Source organism: Peromyscus californicus, unplaced genomic scaffold (genome assembly GCF_007827085.1).
Source record: "Peromyscus californicus insignis strain IS unplaced genomic scaffold, ASM782708v3 Scaffold_20__1_contigs__length_68692818, whole genome shotgun sequence".
Classification (NCBI taxonomy): domain Eukaryota; kingdom Metazoa; phylum Chordata; class Mammalia; order Rodentia; family Cricetidae; genus Peromyscus; species Peromyscus californicus.
In genome coordinates, this window is record NW_026294503.1 from 44,153,989 (window position 1) to 44,170,246 (window position 16,258).

General features: G+C 47.9%; 1 protein-coding gene across 3 annotated transcripts in view; it reads right to left on the reverse strand.

Annotated features, from left to right (window-relative positions):
• The window catches only part of Pla2g6 (phospholipase A2 group VI), a 138,734-nt gene that overhangs the window by 41,234 nt on the left and 81,242 nt on the right, over nucleotides 1-16,258 (reverse strand). The window lies entirely within an intron of this gene.

Sequence of the window (16,258 nt, forward strand, 5' to 3'; positions counted from 1 at the left end):
CGGAGCCCGTGCGCCAGGCAGGCTGTGGCCCCGCCCCCAAGCACGGCCTCACACGCGGTCAGGCGCCGCCATCTTCTCTAATTGCCCAATGGAAGCCGCTTCTGTTGCCAGGGGGCGGTCGGAATTCCCATTGGAGCCAATCCTGCGTGGCTGATGGCGGCCATGTCTGCATCGGGCGGAAGGTCCTCCTGACGCCAGTTTGGCAGACATATTGGTGAGGGGCAGGCGGCTGTCCCTGGCTCGCTCTGACCTGAAGCAACCAAGGCTGGCCCCGAACTTTTCATTCATGACAGCTCATGGAGATAATTAGAAAGCCACAGGACATAACCGGGAAGAACTTGATTTGATTTTGCCAGGTTCTCCCGCGCCAGGTTGCAAATCAAAATATGGGACTTTCGGTTAGATTGAATCAAGACCAAACAAAAATGTTAATGTTTGCAAGTGTGCTTGTGCGTGTGGAAGCCAGGGGTCAACGTTGGATGTTTTTTCTAATCCCTCTTCACCTTATTTTTATTTTATTATTATTATTTTTTTTTTTTTTTTTTTTTTTTTTTTTTTTGATTTTTCGAGACAGGGTTTCTCTGTGTAGCTTTGTGCCTTTCCTGGGACTCACTTGGTAGCCCAGGCTGGCCTCGAACTCACAGAGATCCGCCTGCCTCAGCCTCCTGAGTGCTGGGTAATTATTTTTTTTAAGCAGGGTCTTTCACTGAACTTAGACCTCACCCACTGGGCTAGCTTTGAGGTTACAGACACACATTTAGCTTTTTCAGTGGGTGCTGGGGATTGAACTCCAGTCATCATGACAGCTTAGCAAGCACTTTCCAACTGAGCAACCCACCCAGAACCTAAACAAACTGTGAGTGTTTAGTGATAAAATTTTATTTGTTGTCTGGCAACCCTACCTCAAGATGTCAAGGAATGCTGTGTGTGGTAATTGCATACTTGTAATCCCAACACTTAGATGCTGGAGCCTCGAAGATCGGGAGTTCAAACTCAGCCTCAACTAGTTCAGTGGAAACCCAACCTGACACTGTCTCTAAATAAATAAATCAGTATCTGGAAATAGCTTAGCACTTTTAGTCGGAATTTAGTCAAATGATCTCTGTGAAGCTGAGAAGTGACATCTGGGGGTAGGTGATGGTCACTGAGAAGATTCAACCCTCATGCCTGTCTATAGTGGGATTTCAATAAATGGCAGTTAGAATTAATAATGCTGATATTGAGGACTCTGGAGAAAGCCAGGAGACTGGGTTTGGAGACTCATTGGCTTCTGACTAAGCAGGTCTCCTCACCTTCTTCAGCCCACCAGATTCAGCTGATTCCTTATTTTCTCTAATGAGCCTTGAGCCAGAGGCCAAGCTAGATCTCACAGACTGCTCTCTGTCCAAATGGAAAGTGTAGCTGCTGGTGCTCTTCTAGACCCTCCATAGATGCCCAGCTGTGGGGCGGCCAGTGCGACCACTCTTCTATGTTTAGTTAAGGACCTACACAGGTTGCCGGGTGTAGTTAGAGTTTTCCTGCCTGGCCCACAGTCAGGGCAAATCTCTCTCACCTGCCAGTCCCACAGCCGCTCAAACCCGACCAAGTAAACACAGAGACTTATATTGGTTACAAACTGTATGGCCGTGGCAGGCTTCTTGCTAACTGTTCTTACAGCTTAAATTAATCCATTTCTATAAATCTATACCTTGCCACGTGGCTCATGGCTTACCAGCATCTTCACATGCTGTTTGTCATGGCAGCGGCTGGCAGTGTCTCTCTGACTCAGCCTTCCACTTCCCAGCTTTATTCTCCTCCTTGTCCCGCCTATACTTCCTGCCTAGCCAATGGCCAATCAGTGTTTTATTTATTGACTAATCAGCAACACATTTGCCATACAGAACATCCCACAGCACTTCCCCCCCTTTCTTTTTTTTTTCAAAAAGGAAGGTTTTAACCTTAACAAAGTAAAATTACATATAATTTGGGAATTTGGGCGTAGCTTCTCTTACTACTTCTTGTTGGAGGGGGGCACTGTATCTTATGGGGACACAGAAAATTTTAGGATTATGGAATAGTCCATGAGGCTGTATTGTCTGAGCCAGTTGCCTTCAAACCATTCTGGATGTTGGATCATCTGGGCCATGGTGTCATCGGAGACCTTTCAGGGGGTCTTGGCTGGTCAAACCTGATGTATCTTAATCTGGAACAAATCCATAGCCTCTGGCTTTCTGTGGGAACAAAAGCAGAGTCTCCTTTCCAAAGCAACATATCCTTATATCCAAATTTTGAAGTCAAGGTACCTTTAAAATATATTTTGGCATAACTCAACAGCTTTTACAATCAAATGTTTTTCTGCAGTTAAAAATCCCAAAGACAACACAATCCAGATTCTCTGTGTAATATTCATCTTTATGTGGCTTATTTTTTTTATTAATTTTACTGTATCTTTAAAGACTTTATTTTTAAAAACTAAGTATTTCTTTATATAACTATATATTCCTTTTTCTCTCTCTTCCAAGTCTACATATATTTTACACACATTGTAAACTATTACATCTGAATCTGTCTTATTGTGAATCTATTGCTTTAAGCTGCAGCAGCTGTGGCTGCTGGCTCCACCCACCTCAGCTTCCCAACATGGCAGTGGTAGTTTTCCACCAGCTCTGGGAGCTATCGTGGGTCTATGCTTTTATCCAAGCAGCGTGTAGCCCAGAAACCTCTTTTTTTGTTTTGTACTAGCAAAGGCTAAATCCACCATGCAGCTTAATGTGCCACTTGCAGAGGCCTCATTCCTGCCATACTGCAGGTCGAGCACACATGCCAGGTACCCACCAGTAGCTCAAACCGGCAGCTGCCACTCATTTGAGAGAGACAATTAGGAACTGTTTTTAGCTCCGTTTTAGAATCTTTTTTCTCAGTTTTTAGGTGGAAACTCTTGCCACCATGTTGGATGCCATTTGTAGCTAGAGTTTTCCTGCCTGGCCCACAGTCAGGGCAAATCTCTCTCACCTGCCAGTCCCACAGCCGCTCAAACCCGACCAAGTAAACACAGAGACTTATATTGATTACAAACTGTATGGCCGTGGCAGGCTTCTTGCTAACTGTTCTTACAGCTTAAATTAATCCATTTCTATAAATCTATACCTTGCCACATGGCTCGTGGCTTACCGGCATCTTCACATGCTGTTTGTCATGGCGGTGGCTGGCAGTGTGTCTCTCTGACTCAGCCTTCCACTTCCCAGCTTTATTCTCCTCCTTGTCCCGCCTACACTTCCTGCCTAGCCAATGGCCAATCAGTGTTTTATTTATTGACAACACATTTGCCATACAGAACATCCCACAGCAGCCGGGGGCATTGGCACATACCTGTAATGCTTGAGATGGAAAGGAACAGTTTCACAAATCCAAGGCCAGCCTGGGCTACATAGCAAAACTTTATCTCAAAAGTATAAGTAAGATGTAATGAGTCTTTCTCCGTCCCTCTAGCCAGCTCCCAAATATTGACACAGAGACTTCTTATTAATTATGAAAGCTCGGTCTATAGCTTAGGCTTGTTTTTAACTAGCTCTTATATCTTAAATAAACTCATATTTTTAAATCTATGTTCTACCACATGGCTTTTTACCTTTCTTTCATTTTGCACCTCCTGTTTCTTCTCCATGTCTCCTGGCATTTCCCACATGCTTAGATTCCTCCTCCCACTTCCTCTCTCTACCCGGAAGTCCCGCCCATACCTCCTGCCTAGTTATTGGACATTTAGCTTTTTATTACACCTCACAGCAATACACCTTCACACAGTGCACAAATAACCCATAACAGTAAAACAATAAATAAAAGAATTTACACAGGTTAGTAAAACCAACTGTAGCTGGGCAGTGGTGGCACACACTTCTAATTCCAGCACCCGGGAGGCAGAGGCAGGCAGATCTCTGTGAGTTCAAGGCCAGTCTAGTCTATAGAGCGAGTTCCAGGACAGCCAGAGCTACACAGAGAAACCCTGTTTCAAAAAACAAAAATAAATAAATAAATACAACTACAGTTACTAATAACTGCATAGTGTTTTACTGATTAAAGCATGGGTTCAATACCATCAGCTGTGGATAGTGAAATTAGTAGGTAGTTAATCTCCCTTTTTTTTTTTTTGCAGGGGAAAAACTATTCCTTTAAGCTAAGATTGAAATTTTTCTCTAGTTTTACATTTGATCTGAGAAAAAAGAGATGAAGATTTTCTTGGTGACAATACTTTGCCCTCCATGCCCCCCAAAATGAAGTTAGGGTGATAGTTATAAGGAAGCTTGCAAAAGACAGGGTGTCCTGCCCAGTACCAGAAAGGTTGACAGGGTAAGTTCCATATAAGCAAGCAGCCACCCTGTGTTCAGAATGGCAGATTTGACAACTCGGCCACACAACCGAATCTGAACCATAGCAACGGGCAAGGAGCCTGGGTCAGTGGGGCTGGAGACTCTTTTTTTTTTTTTTTTTTTTTTTTTTGGTTTTTCGAGACAGGGTTTCTCTGTGTAGCTTTGCGCCTTTTCCTGGAACTCACTTGGTAGCCCAGGCTGGCCTCGAACTCACAGAGATCTGCCTGGCTCTGCCTCCCGAGTGCTGGGATTAAAGGCGTGAGCCACCACCGCCCGGCCGGGGCTGGAGACTCTTAAAGGTGCACTGAAACATAGTCAAACAGCAGAACTTCAGTGGATGACGAAGCAAAGTGTCCTTCCGGTCGGTACTTCTGGCTAATGAATGACTACATCAAGAGAGGGAATGTGGGATCATTTGGAAGCAGCAAATGAGCATGCCACAAAGTGGAAGGGTGGGGCAGCTCGAGGTGGCTCGCTCCAACTTATTTCTTTTCTTTTTTTTAAATTTATTTATTCTTATTTTATGTACATTGATGTTTTACCTACATATATGTCTGGGGCAGGGGTCAGATCTTGGAGTTACAGACAGTTGTTAGTTGCCATGTAGGTGCTGGGAATTGAACCCGGGCCCTCTGGAAGAGCAGTCGGTGCTCCCAACCACTAAGCCATCTCTCCAGCCCCTCCAACTTATTTCTACAGCATCTTGAGTGGGAGATGTCAGGACTATAAATCAAAGGGCGTCTCCTGGGGCTGGAGAGAGTGCACAGTCAGTGAGGGTACTTGCTGCTCTTGCAGAGGACCAGAGTTCTGTTCCCAGCACCCACGTCAGGTGGTTCATAACTGTAAGCAGTTCCAGGGGATCCAGCACCCCGTCTTCTGACCTCTGCAAGCACAGTCACACATGTGCACACACATCCTCCACCCACAGACACATAAGTAGAAAATAAAATAAATCTTAAAAAGAAAAAGAAGAACCAAGGTGGTGGTGGCGCACGCCTTTAATCCCAGCACTTGGGAGGCAGAGGCAGGGGGATCTCTGTGAGTTCGAGGCCAGCCTGGGCTACCAAGTGAGTTCCAGGAAAGGCGCAAAGCTACACAGAGAAACCCTGTCTTGAAAAACCAAAAAAAAAAAAAAAGATTTCTGTGAAGAGATGTGCTCAACTGTGACTGGGATAGTTGCAGGTGTTCCAGGAAGGACCACTGTGACCTTTGTAAACTCCACTCCTGCCCTGAGGTTTCGGGGAAAATGTGCACACTGATGTAACTGTACCCCCTCTGTGATCACTCTGTGACCAGACTATGATCTTGTGAAACAAAATTGTATGGGAATTGTAATCTTATGGCTTTTGTGGGTTTTTCCTTTAAAAGCACCTATGTGACTGTAGTGCAATGCGGCTCTTGCTCTTAGGAGCAGAGTTTGCCCATCTGTACAGATGCTTCAATAAAAACCTCGTGCTGTTGCATCAACTGGACTGGAGTCTGGAGTCTTGGGGCGCCCACTTGAGACCCTAAACTTGGGGTCCAACAGTATGAGTGTGACTTCTCAAGGGGGAGCTGTACCCAAGCATCCTGGCATATATAATGTTGTCCTGTGTGTGATGATCCTGTGTCTGCACAGGCATGCCTGTGCAGGAATGTAGAGGTCAGAGGGCAACCTTTGCTGTCAATCCTTGATTTCCACCTTTAAGACACGCCTCAGGGCTGGAGAGATGGCACACCTCAGCAGTGACGGGCTCATACGAAGTGACCAAAGGACCAAACATGATTCCCAGCACCCATGTCACACTCCACACAATCACCTGTAACTCCAGCTCCAGGGGAATCCCCCCTTTGTCCTCTGCAAGTACCTGTATTCATGTTCTCATACCTACACACAGATACACACATATACCCCTTAAAAAGAACACAAATCCTTTTCTTAAAGATCTCCTTGTCACTTTCCACCAGGCTAGCTGGCCTGTGAGTGCTCAAAGATTTCTGGGGCTCCTCCGCAAATCACAGTATAGGAAGGCTGGGATAGACCAGTTTTAAATGATTCGAGGGACCTGAACTCAGTTCCTCACACCACTGAGATTTTCCTCTTTGATTACTGGGATCATAGGATGGCTCTGTAGGACCCTTGGATAGGATTGCAACCCCATAAACTAAAACCATAGGTCAAAGGCTGTGTGAGAGAGTTTTTGTGAGAGTTCATATTCTGTCGTGTACCTTAAGCTTTAAGCAGGATCCATTGCTCCTTCAACAGTATTATTTAAAGTATCTTGTTGGAAGGAAAAGGCATATTGGCTCTGTTATTTATTAATGTTATTCATTAAGTGCAATGTTATTCATTAAGCGGTGCTGTTTACCATGAGAGAAAAGCCACAAGGTACAACAAAGCCCACTATAAGAGTTTATTAAGGGAAGGGAACAGAAGGGGGTGCTTAAGCCTATGGAAAGGTCATGCAGGAAGAGAGAAAAAGGCTAGGTGGAACCCGCTTTTTATAGGTTCCCCCTGCGCATGCGCATATGGGTTTATGTAGCCACGCCACGCACGCGCATAGGTTACGTAGGACGGAAGGCCCTGAGATGACAAAGCCTCTTGCCTGGCTACTGGACAGCGCATGTGTGGTCATGTAGCTGGGGGAGCGGCCAGGAATCCTAACAGTCTCTGTAGGCAAACCTTTGTAGATTATGCTGGAATTGCTGATCCTCAGGGGACAAGAGACGTCTTCCACATTTTGCCTCCGTTTTCCTAGTCTTTCTATCCTGTCTCAAACAGACCCCACATATAGGCTCTAGGGCTGTGAGCGTGTTGGGAACAGCAGGCTATAAGGGCTGGTTTAATACTTAAGGCAACATGGAAGTGATGGGGCTACCCGGTACGAGTCAACTAAAACATGGCTGACCCCGGACGTGGTGCGTGGGGGGGGCTGTGAGTCAGCACAAAGTGGCCGTCGGCGAATGTCCAGGGAGCCGCAAAGTAAACGGTGATACAATCTGTTATATAATTACTCCTGGCAGAGTGCCTCTTGTGTGCTTTTGTATAAACATGCCCTTAAGGTCAGGGCCCTTGTTAGCCCTCCGCTTCGGGCTTCGCCAGCCTGCCTGCGTGTATTTGCTCTTTAGGTCTGTGTGCCTAGCTCCGTGCACGCAGTGTGCTGGTCTGCGTGTGCTGGCACACGCCTTGGTGCCTGCCGACAGTTGCCTGCCTAATTTCTTTGACCTGCAGTGGATGAATTGCCTTCTCTGCCTGTGGTTCCTCACAATCCCTTCAGCCTCTCGGTTCCTGTGACTCTCCTCTTTTCCTGGCATGGGGGCATGGACCTCACATCATGCCACCGGCATTAGCCTTCCACTAGCTGTGCATTTGAATACTTTTATATCTATACAAAAAGTTGGTCAGCCAGATGTGATGGTCCCGACTTTTCCAGCACTCGGGAGGCAGAGGCAGGAAGGCTGAACGTCGGAGACCAGCCTGGGCCACATAGTGAGACCATACCGTTGCTATTTTATCTTTTATTTTATTTATTTATTTATTTATTTATTTATTTATTTATTTATTTATTTATTTATTTATTTATTTATTTTCAGTTTTTTGAGACAGGGTTTCTCTGTGTAACAGCTCTGGTTGTCCTGGAACTCGCTTTGTAGACCAGGCTTGTTGTATGTTATTTTGTTTGTGTTCTGACAACTAAAGCTTGCCTGGAGAACAGAGTGCAGAGCTAGCCACTAGTTAACCATAGAGGCCAGGCAGTGGTGGTGCACACCTTTAATCCCATCACTTGGGAGGCAGAGCCAGGTGGATCTCTGTGAGTTCGAGGCCAGCCTGGGCTACAGAGTGAGTTCCAGGACAGGCACCAAAACTATACAGAAAAACCCTGTCTCTGAAAAACCAAAAGAGAGAGAGAGAGAGAGAGAGAGAGAGAGAGAGAGAGAGAGAGAGAGAGAGAGAGAGAGAGAAGCAAAGAGGCCTCTGTAGAGTGAGCCAGAGCGGGTGTAGGGGGAAAGGGTAGAAAGGATTAGGGGAGCATGAGGGTGTCAGGCCCATAAGACATAGAGTAGCTTGAGACTGGTTTTCACTCCCAAAGCAATAGGAAGCCATGGGAGGATTCATAGCAGGAGCGTGGCCTGATGGGATTTGCATTTTAGCTGAGCAGATCTGTTCTGAGAGAATCGGCTGCAAAGGCAAGGCAGAAGCCAGGAGGCTGTGGTGGAGACAGTGGCGTGTGGTAAGAGAATCACTGTAGTCCTGGTTGGTATTCGGATAAAGCTGTGAGGTGAAGGAGCCATAGTTTGAAGGCTTGGACTCTTCCTGAGGGGAGCTCTGTGAGGTACCCGGTGAGCAGGAGTGGGCATGCCATCCCACTACCACCTGCTTCTGCAAAGTTTTACCAGATCCCAGCCACACCAACTGTTTACATATGTCTATTCTTTCCAAGGGCAGACTGGAGGAGTCATGATGAAAAGCCACCTGGCTGACAAAGCCTGAAGTATTTCTAGGTTGGCCCTTGATAGGGAGAAAAACAAAACAAAACAAAAATGACCCTATTCTTTTATTTTAATAAATTTGTCTGTTTGTTTTACATCCCAGCTGAAGTTTCCCCTCCCTCCTCTCCTCCCAGCTCCCCCCACCCCCCAGTTCCCCCCCACCCACCACCCACCCCATCCACTCCTCTGTTTCTGTTTAGGAAAGGGCAGGTCTCCCATGAGTATCAACAAGACATGGCATATCAAGTTGCAGTAAGACTGAGCACGTCCTCGTGTATTAAGGCTTGGCAAGGTGACCCCATATGAGGAGTAGGTTCCCAAAAGCCGGTAAGAGAGTTGGAGACAGCCCCTGTTCCCGCTGTTAGGAGGACCAAGTTATATAACTGTAACATATATGCAGAGTGCCTAGGTCGGTCCCATGCAGGCTCCTGGTTGTCAGTGCAGTCTCTGTGAGCCCAGGGTCATTGATTGTGTGAGTTTTCTTGTGGTAAGACTGACCCTATTCTTAAACCGGGCTTTCAAAGACTGAATACAACTTTGACAGCTGGATTTGGAAAGTGAGAACATTCTAGGTGGCAGGAACCATGGAGGAGGAGAGGTGAGGTCAACATCTTGAAATTACATGGACTGGGATGAAATTACATGGAGTGAGCACTGCTGGAAGCTGGTGTGTGAGCTCGTGAGTAGACCATGGAGGTCACCTCGGGTCTAGAGTTCTGGGCTATGGCTGGGGCCCTGCTCTGAGGCAGTAAGATTGCTTTTGCAGAGCAGCAGTGTGTAAAATCCTTCTTCTGTATGAAAGATGACAGCAGGGGAGAGGCCAGAGGCAGCTGTGTGTGGTTAGGCTAATTATGTGGCTTCTGAGGGGCAACTGGGGCTGTGTCCTTCTGCCCTCGTCAGGAAGGAAGCAGCCGCCACATACACTCCCATCCTGAGGGGAAAACCTGACCCTGGTCAGGAAAGGTGGGATTTCCCACGGTGGAGACCCTTGCCCGTGTGCTCAGCATGTGACCAGTCAGCTGGCTGGGTTCCCCTTGTTCTGCTCAGATGTAAATCATATTGGTAGCTCTGGACTCCCGAGAGCCAAAGGCTTACAGGCTGAGCTGACACATTCAGGAGCTTATGGCTCCAGATACCAAAACCCACAGATTCAGAGCTCCAAGTACCCTGTAGCGTAGAGGCTCTGTTCTGAGTGGCCTAACACTTGGCAGGTAGTGAAATCCTTGGCTTTCACTCCCAGCCACCAGCAGCAGCAGTCAGTCAGCACTGGCTGGTGTCAAGCTCCCGAGCAAAGGGTGTGGAGATGCATGACTTCTAACAGAGATTAGTGTCACAGTGCCTGGTTTTTTGTTGTTGCTGTTTTTTGTTTATGAGACAGGGTTTCTCTGTGTTTTCTCCTGGCCATCCTGGAACTTACTCTGTAGACCAGGTTGGCCTCGAACTCAGAAATCCGCCTGAGTGCTTGAATTAAAGGCGTGTGCCACACACACCCCTCCCCACCCAGTGGCTCCTTGGTTCTGAAGGCTTGCCTGTTCCCTGGGACTTTTCTGTGGACCAGAGGGCATGCTCCTCCTCTTCAGCTCTTCACTGCCTTGAATGATCACTCTCTGGTCCTCTCCAGTTGCCTCCTTGGGGGTACCCCTGTCGCTGCTGCCGCTGCTGCTGCCGCTGCCTACATCTTCTTTGTGTTCCCAGGTCAGCCCACTGTGCACATAGAAATAGTCCCAAGTAGGCAAAGAAAAACCCTCTGAAACCCACCCCGGCCCCCACATGCATTTGTTTGTTCTGTGTGTATGTGATGCACGCACGTGAGTGTGTGGGTACACATATCCTTGAGCACACAGTCTGAGGCCAAAGCAGGACATTGGATGTCGTCATCCTCTACCCTTCTTCGTGTCTATTGCCTAGAGAGACTCCGAGGACATTCCATAGCTAAACCAGAAGCTCTCTGGGCTAAGCTGACCAGCCAGTGATTCCTCAGGATCTGCCTGCTTCCTCCCACCGATGCTGGGGTACAGACATTCACTACCATGTTTATGTGAGTACTAGGGATTCGACCTCAGATCCTCCTGATTGCAGAGCAAGCATCTCTGCCCACTGAGCCACCCCCGCCACACACCCCGGAAGCCTGTCAGTGGGCCTCATGAAGCAACCCCAGAGACAGCACAGAAGGGTGCTCTCTCCCAACTGGCTAGAAAAGCAGGCTGAGCTAGGCAGGGCGACATATTTCTGTAAGCCTAGCACTTGGGAGGCTGAGGCAGGAGGACTGCTGTAAGTTCAAAGCCAGCCTGGCCTATGGAGTGAGATGTTATCTCCAAAACAAAAACAAAAACAATAGTTTGGTTATACAGGCAAGAGTGTGTGTGAGTAAGGTGTTTCCATCAATCCTAGCATACTTCCTCATGCAAATGAAGGATTATATTTACACCAATCACAGGCTTTCTGCTTCTAATCATCCAGGTTATGATAACATTATCATCCCAAAGATGCGTGAGAGAGCCCGTTGGTCCCCTTTGGCCCTTCCACTGTGTGACTTGGCAACAAGACACAGTGCAGGCCTGATTTAGGTAGAACCTGCCGGGGTCTTGAACTTCCCAGCCTCCAGCATTCCCAGCAATGAGTTTTCAGTTTGTGAATTTCCCAGTCTGAGGGATTTGCTATAGTAGCCTGAAGGACTAAAATGGGGAGAGGACTCGGGGCAGAAGCACTTGCTGAGCATGGCCGAGGACCCAGAACCCACGTCAAAAGCCTTCTGTGGCCATGTGCTCCTTAGCCTAAGCACTGGGAGGGCACAGACTAGGGGACTGTAGACTGCTAGTCTAGCTCCCGGTTCAGGCTCTGTCTCAAGGGAATAGGGTGGAGAATGATAGAGCAGGAACCTGACATCCTCCTCTGGTCTCTACAGATTTACACACATACCACACACCCACCCAACACCACACACACAACACACATACACACACCACACACACAACACACAACACACATCCACACACACATACTATATATACACAACACCACACACACACCACACATACATACACAACACACACACAACACACAACACACATACACACACATACCATATATACACAACACCACACACACACCACACATGCACATATACACATACCACACACCACACACACATGCCACACACACACACACCATATATACACAACACCACACACACACCACACATACACATATACACATACCACACACCACACACACATGCCACACATACACACATACGATACATACACAACACCACACACACACACCACACATACACATATACACATACCACACACCATACACACACAAAGACACACACACACCACACAAACACACAGACACACACACACATGAAATGATAATGGGTCATGTTTTAGATTGTATCAGGCAGGATAGGCACGGGATGGATACTGTCATTGCAAAGAGCCCCTCAATTTCATTGGCTCACCATCAGGAACTTCTCTGTTCAGTGTGAGAAGGGATGGGATCTCTCGTTTATTGCCACCACTTAGAGGTCAGTCTGAGAGGCACTCATGGTCACCAGAGCAGGGGATGAGCACCTGGTGCATCCCACCCTAGCTCTTAAAGCTACTGCTGGAAGCAACGTGGCTTGAAATTCAGTGGCCTAAGCAACATGTAGCCATATCTAACTCGAAAGGAGCTGGTAAAGGAAACAGGAAGAACCTAGAAAATGTGTGACTGACTATCTCACCAGATCTCAAGGTGATCAACAAGGCAACAGGTTACGTTTAGTTCTGATGACAAAGACCTCTGTGATTGATCAACTGTTAGTCATGTTTCAGTCAGTCTTTGGACAGGTTTCTCAAAACACATGCAAATGAGTTTGACATGACAATACAGTCATTTATGTAGAGATTTCCATCAGAGAAAAATGAGAAAAGATGGGCAAGGTCCTATCTGATTAAACAGAAAGAGGCAAGTGCTGGGTGTGGTGGCACATGCCTGAAATCCCAGCACTCAGGAGGTGGACACAGAAGGGTTGCAAGTTCAAGGCCAACCTGGGCTACATAGTTAGCGCCTAGCCAATCTAGACTATGTTACAAGACCTTGGAGACAGGGAGAAAGGGACAGGAAGAGGAAGAGGGAGGGAGGGAGGGAGGGAGGGAGGGAAGGAAGGAAAGCGTTAGGAAGGAGGAAAGGGAAGGAGGAAGAGAGGAAGAGAGAGTGAAAGATCAGTATGAGTCAGAACTTCTGAATATAAACTACAAAAAAACCAGCTTGAATTAGTGTAGGGAAATAGGTAAATCACCACACAGTAAGCAAAGACTCTTTGAGAATCCAAGGAGGAAGGAGTGAGGCAGGCGAGCAGTGCAGTAACCCGTGACAGGGCAGTAACCAGGGACGCTATTTGATCTGGGTTTTTCACACACAGTCTGCTCTTGGACAGTTTAGCGCAACCTAGCTCCCTAACCTGCACATGCTACACACACACCCCCCTCTCCAGACCTTGCTCCTAGCAACCCTGGACCCCACCTGTGCACACACATACCCTAAATAAACACTTTGTGTTTGAAAGGAAGAGGAGGTGGCTGCAGCCCCAAACAATAACGGTCCATGAGATAGCTGTGGAAACGTGGAAGTGGGAAGGGAGGGAGGGAGGGAAGGAGAGAGTTGGGACTTCTCCCCGAGCCCCTTCCCAGGGGGGTGTGGGAGCTACTGAGAGAGATTCTCATCTGAGGGAGAGACTGAAAGACAAACGGACCAGGAGGACATGTCGGATGGAGGGGCCTGTGGGACTAAAGGAGTGGAGAGGACCTGGTGGCTGCAGCTGGGGGAGAAGAGAGCTGAGGCAAGAGATGCCAGGGAGGGGCGGAGCCAGGAGGATCAGGCTGCACTTGTCCTGTAGTCGGGAAGGGACCAGAGAAGGCTCTGCTCAACAGGGCAGCCAGGCCAAGCTGAGGTTTTCAGATGCTCCCCTAATCCTTTGCATGGAGTCTGGGGGGCGTGGAGGACAGGCAGGCGGCTGTGGCAGTTGTCCTGGGGAGAGACTGCTTGGCCTGAAGGGAAGCCACAGCTGGGGAAAGAGAATGAGAAGACAGAGGAGCAGGTGATGTGGGATTATCACAAGCCAGTTACCGGTTAGCTGTGGGAGTCAGGGGCAGGGATGAGTTAAACACATGACCTGCTTTCTCATTGAAATGCCTGGGGTGGAAAAGGGGGTGCCACTAAGCTGTTAAAGACACAAGGGGGGGGTACAGATGGCAAAGCATGGCACTGAGACCAACTGTGACCAAGTGGAGCTGTACATGGCATGAAGGGCAGGGAAAGCTGATGCGTCCTGAGAGATGGGTGAGGCAGAGACTTAAGGATGACACCCAACACTTGGGTGAGGTTCAGACGCCCTGGGGAGAAGAGAGAGGGCAAAGGTCAAAGCTCCGGGAACCCCTTGGAATAGGGGTAGGGAAGAGTCGGGGGAGGGCTGGACCAGTGAAGGGGATTTGAATGGAGAGGAAAGAGACAAGGAAGGGACCGTGCACAAGGTTGCCAAGGATCTCACAGACACCAGTTACAGCAACAAAGAGGCCCCCAGGCCTCAGCAAGAGTCTATTATGGGACAGCACTGGCAGTGTGGAGGGAGGGAGGGAGAGGCCTTGGGATGTGGCCACAGAGAGGGGAGGGAAATGGGATGGGGACTGAAGGGAGGGAGGGGAGAAAGGAGAACTTAACTGCTAGGGTGAAGTGGGCCGCGCTGTGGGCATGAGGGTCCAGGAGTAAATGGGAGGAGATGTGGGCTTGGGGCATAGCAACAAGTGGTTACTGCAAGGGCCTGGATGGATGAACGACAGGGAGGGGTGAGCCCAGACTGAAGGCTAAAGGGGTGGGGGGGCTGGTAGGAAGGTGGGACAGAGATGGAATGTGGTAAGGGGCCTGGCACCTGCAAGAGGCCCCTGACATCTGAGAGAGCTGTGGTACCTCAGGGGATGGCACTGTGCAGTCCCAACTGCTGCTAGAGCGGCTGTGGCAGTGACGGTGGCTTCTCTCTTAAACCCAGTGATGTGGTAGGCAGGAGGAGCCCAGCTAAATGGTGGCATCTGGGTCACAGTTTGCCACGCTCCAACATGGCGAGAACTAGACAAGGTTGCAGCTTCCCAAGTAAAGGCTGGCAGTTTCTATTCTGATAGTCTCAAGCCTGAAATGCTCCCACATCTGAAACAGTTTGATTGCCATCATGATGCCACCTGATCTTAGGTGACACTGGTATACTTAGGCAGGCTGGGGGTATAGCTCAGCTGGTAGAGAGTTTGCCTAGCATGCACAAGATTCTGGGTTCGATCCCCAGTACTGCATAAACCAAGCAAAGTGGCACACGCCCGTGATCCTAGCACTCAGGAGGTGGAGATGGGAGGGTCAGAAATTCAAGTTCATCCTTGCCCTTGGGTCTAAGACCAGCCTGGGGCACAGGGGACTCAGTAGAAAAGAACCATCCCCTCACAAACACACACATAGACAAAACAGATGCACTAAAAATATGGTGCAAAATGGGCTTTAGGGTATATGTAGAAGATGAATATGAAATACAAATGAATGCTGCATTCAACCTCAGGCACTATCCCCCAAATATCTTATTGAATATATGAAAATATCCCCAGGCTCAAAATCCAGAATGCTTCTTCTCCAGCATGGCAAATAAGGGACACCCATTGCCATTGTCAGAGGAAAAAGGCTTTTAGAGGAAAAACGGGGGTGAGTTGGAAAAAAATAGGAATGTATACAGCATGGTCGAATCCCTTACCCATGATTCCTTTCCCACAGTTTCACGTATATGTCCTCAGCTATGGCCTGAAAATACTGATGTTTGTCTGGACTCGGGAGAAATGAGATGAGGAAACCACATTCACATCGCTCCTCTAATACCTGTGATGATTGCCCTATTTTATCATGATCTATTATTAATCTTTTTCTTTTTTCTTTTCTTTTCTTTTTTTTTTTTTTTTAAAGATTTACTTATTTATTATGTATACAGCATATGTGACTGCAGGCCAGAAGAGGGGACCAGATCTCATTACAGGTGGTTGTGAGCCACCACGTGGTTGCTGGGAATTGAACTCAGGACCTCTGGAAGAGCAGCCAGTGCTCTTAACCTCTGAGCCATCTCTCCAGCCCCCTTCTTTTTTTTTTTTTTGGAGCTGAGTATCGAACCCATGGCCTTGTGCTTGCTAGGCAAAATATTTTTCTTTAAAGAGTCATTTTATGGGGGCTGGAGAGGTGGCTCAGCGGTTAAGAGCACTCACTGCTCTTCCAGAAGGAACTGGGTTCAATTCCCAGCACCCACATAGCAGCTCACAACTGTCTGTAACTCTAGTTCCAGGGGACCTGACACCCTCACACAGACATACATGCAGGGAAAACACCAATGCACATAAAATAAAAATAAATTATAAAAAAAGTCATTTTATGTTCAATTA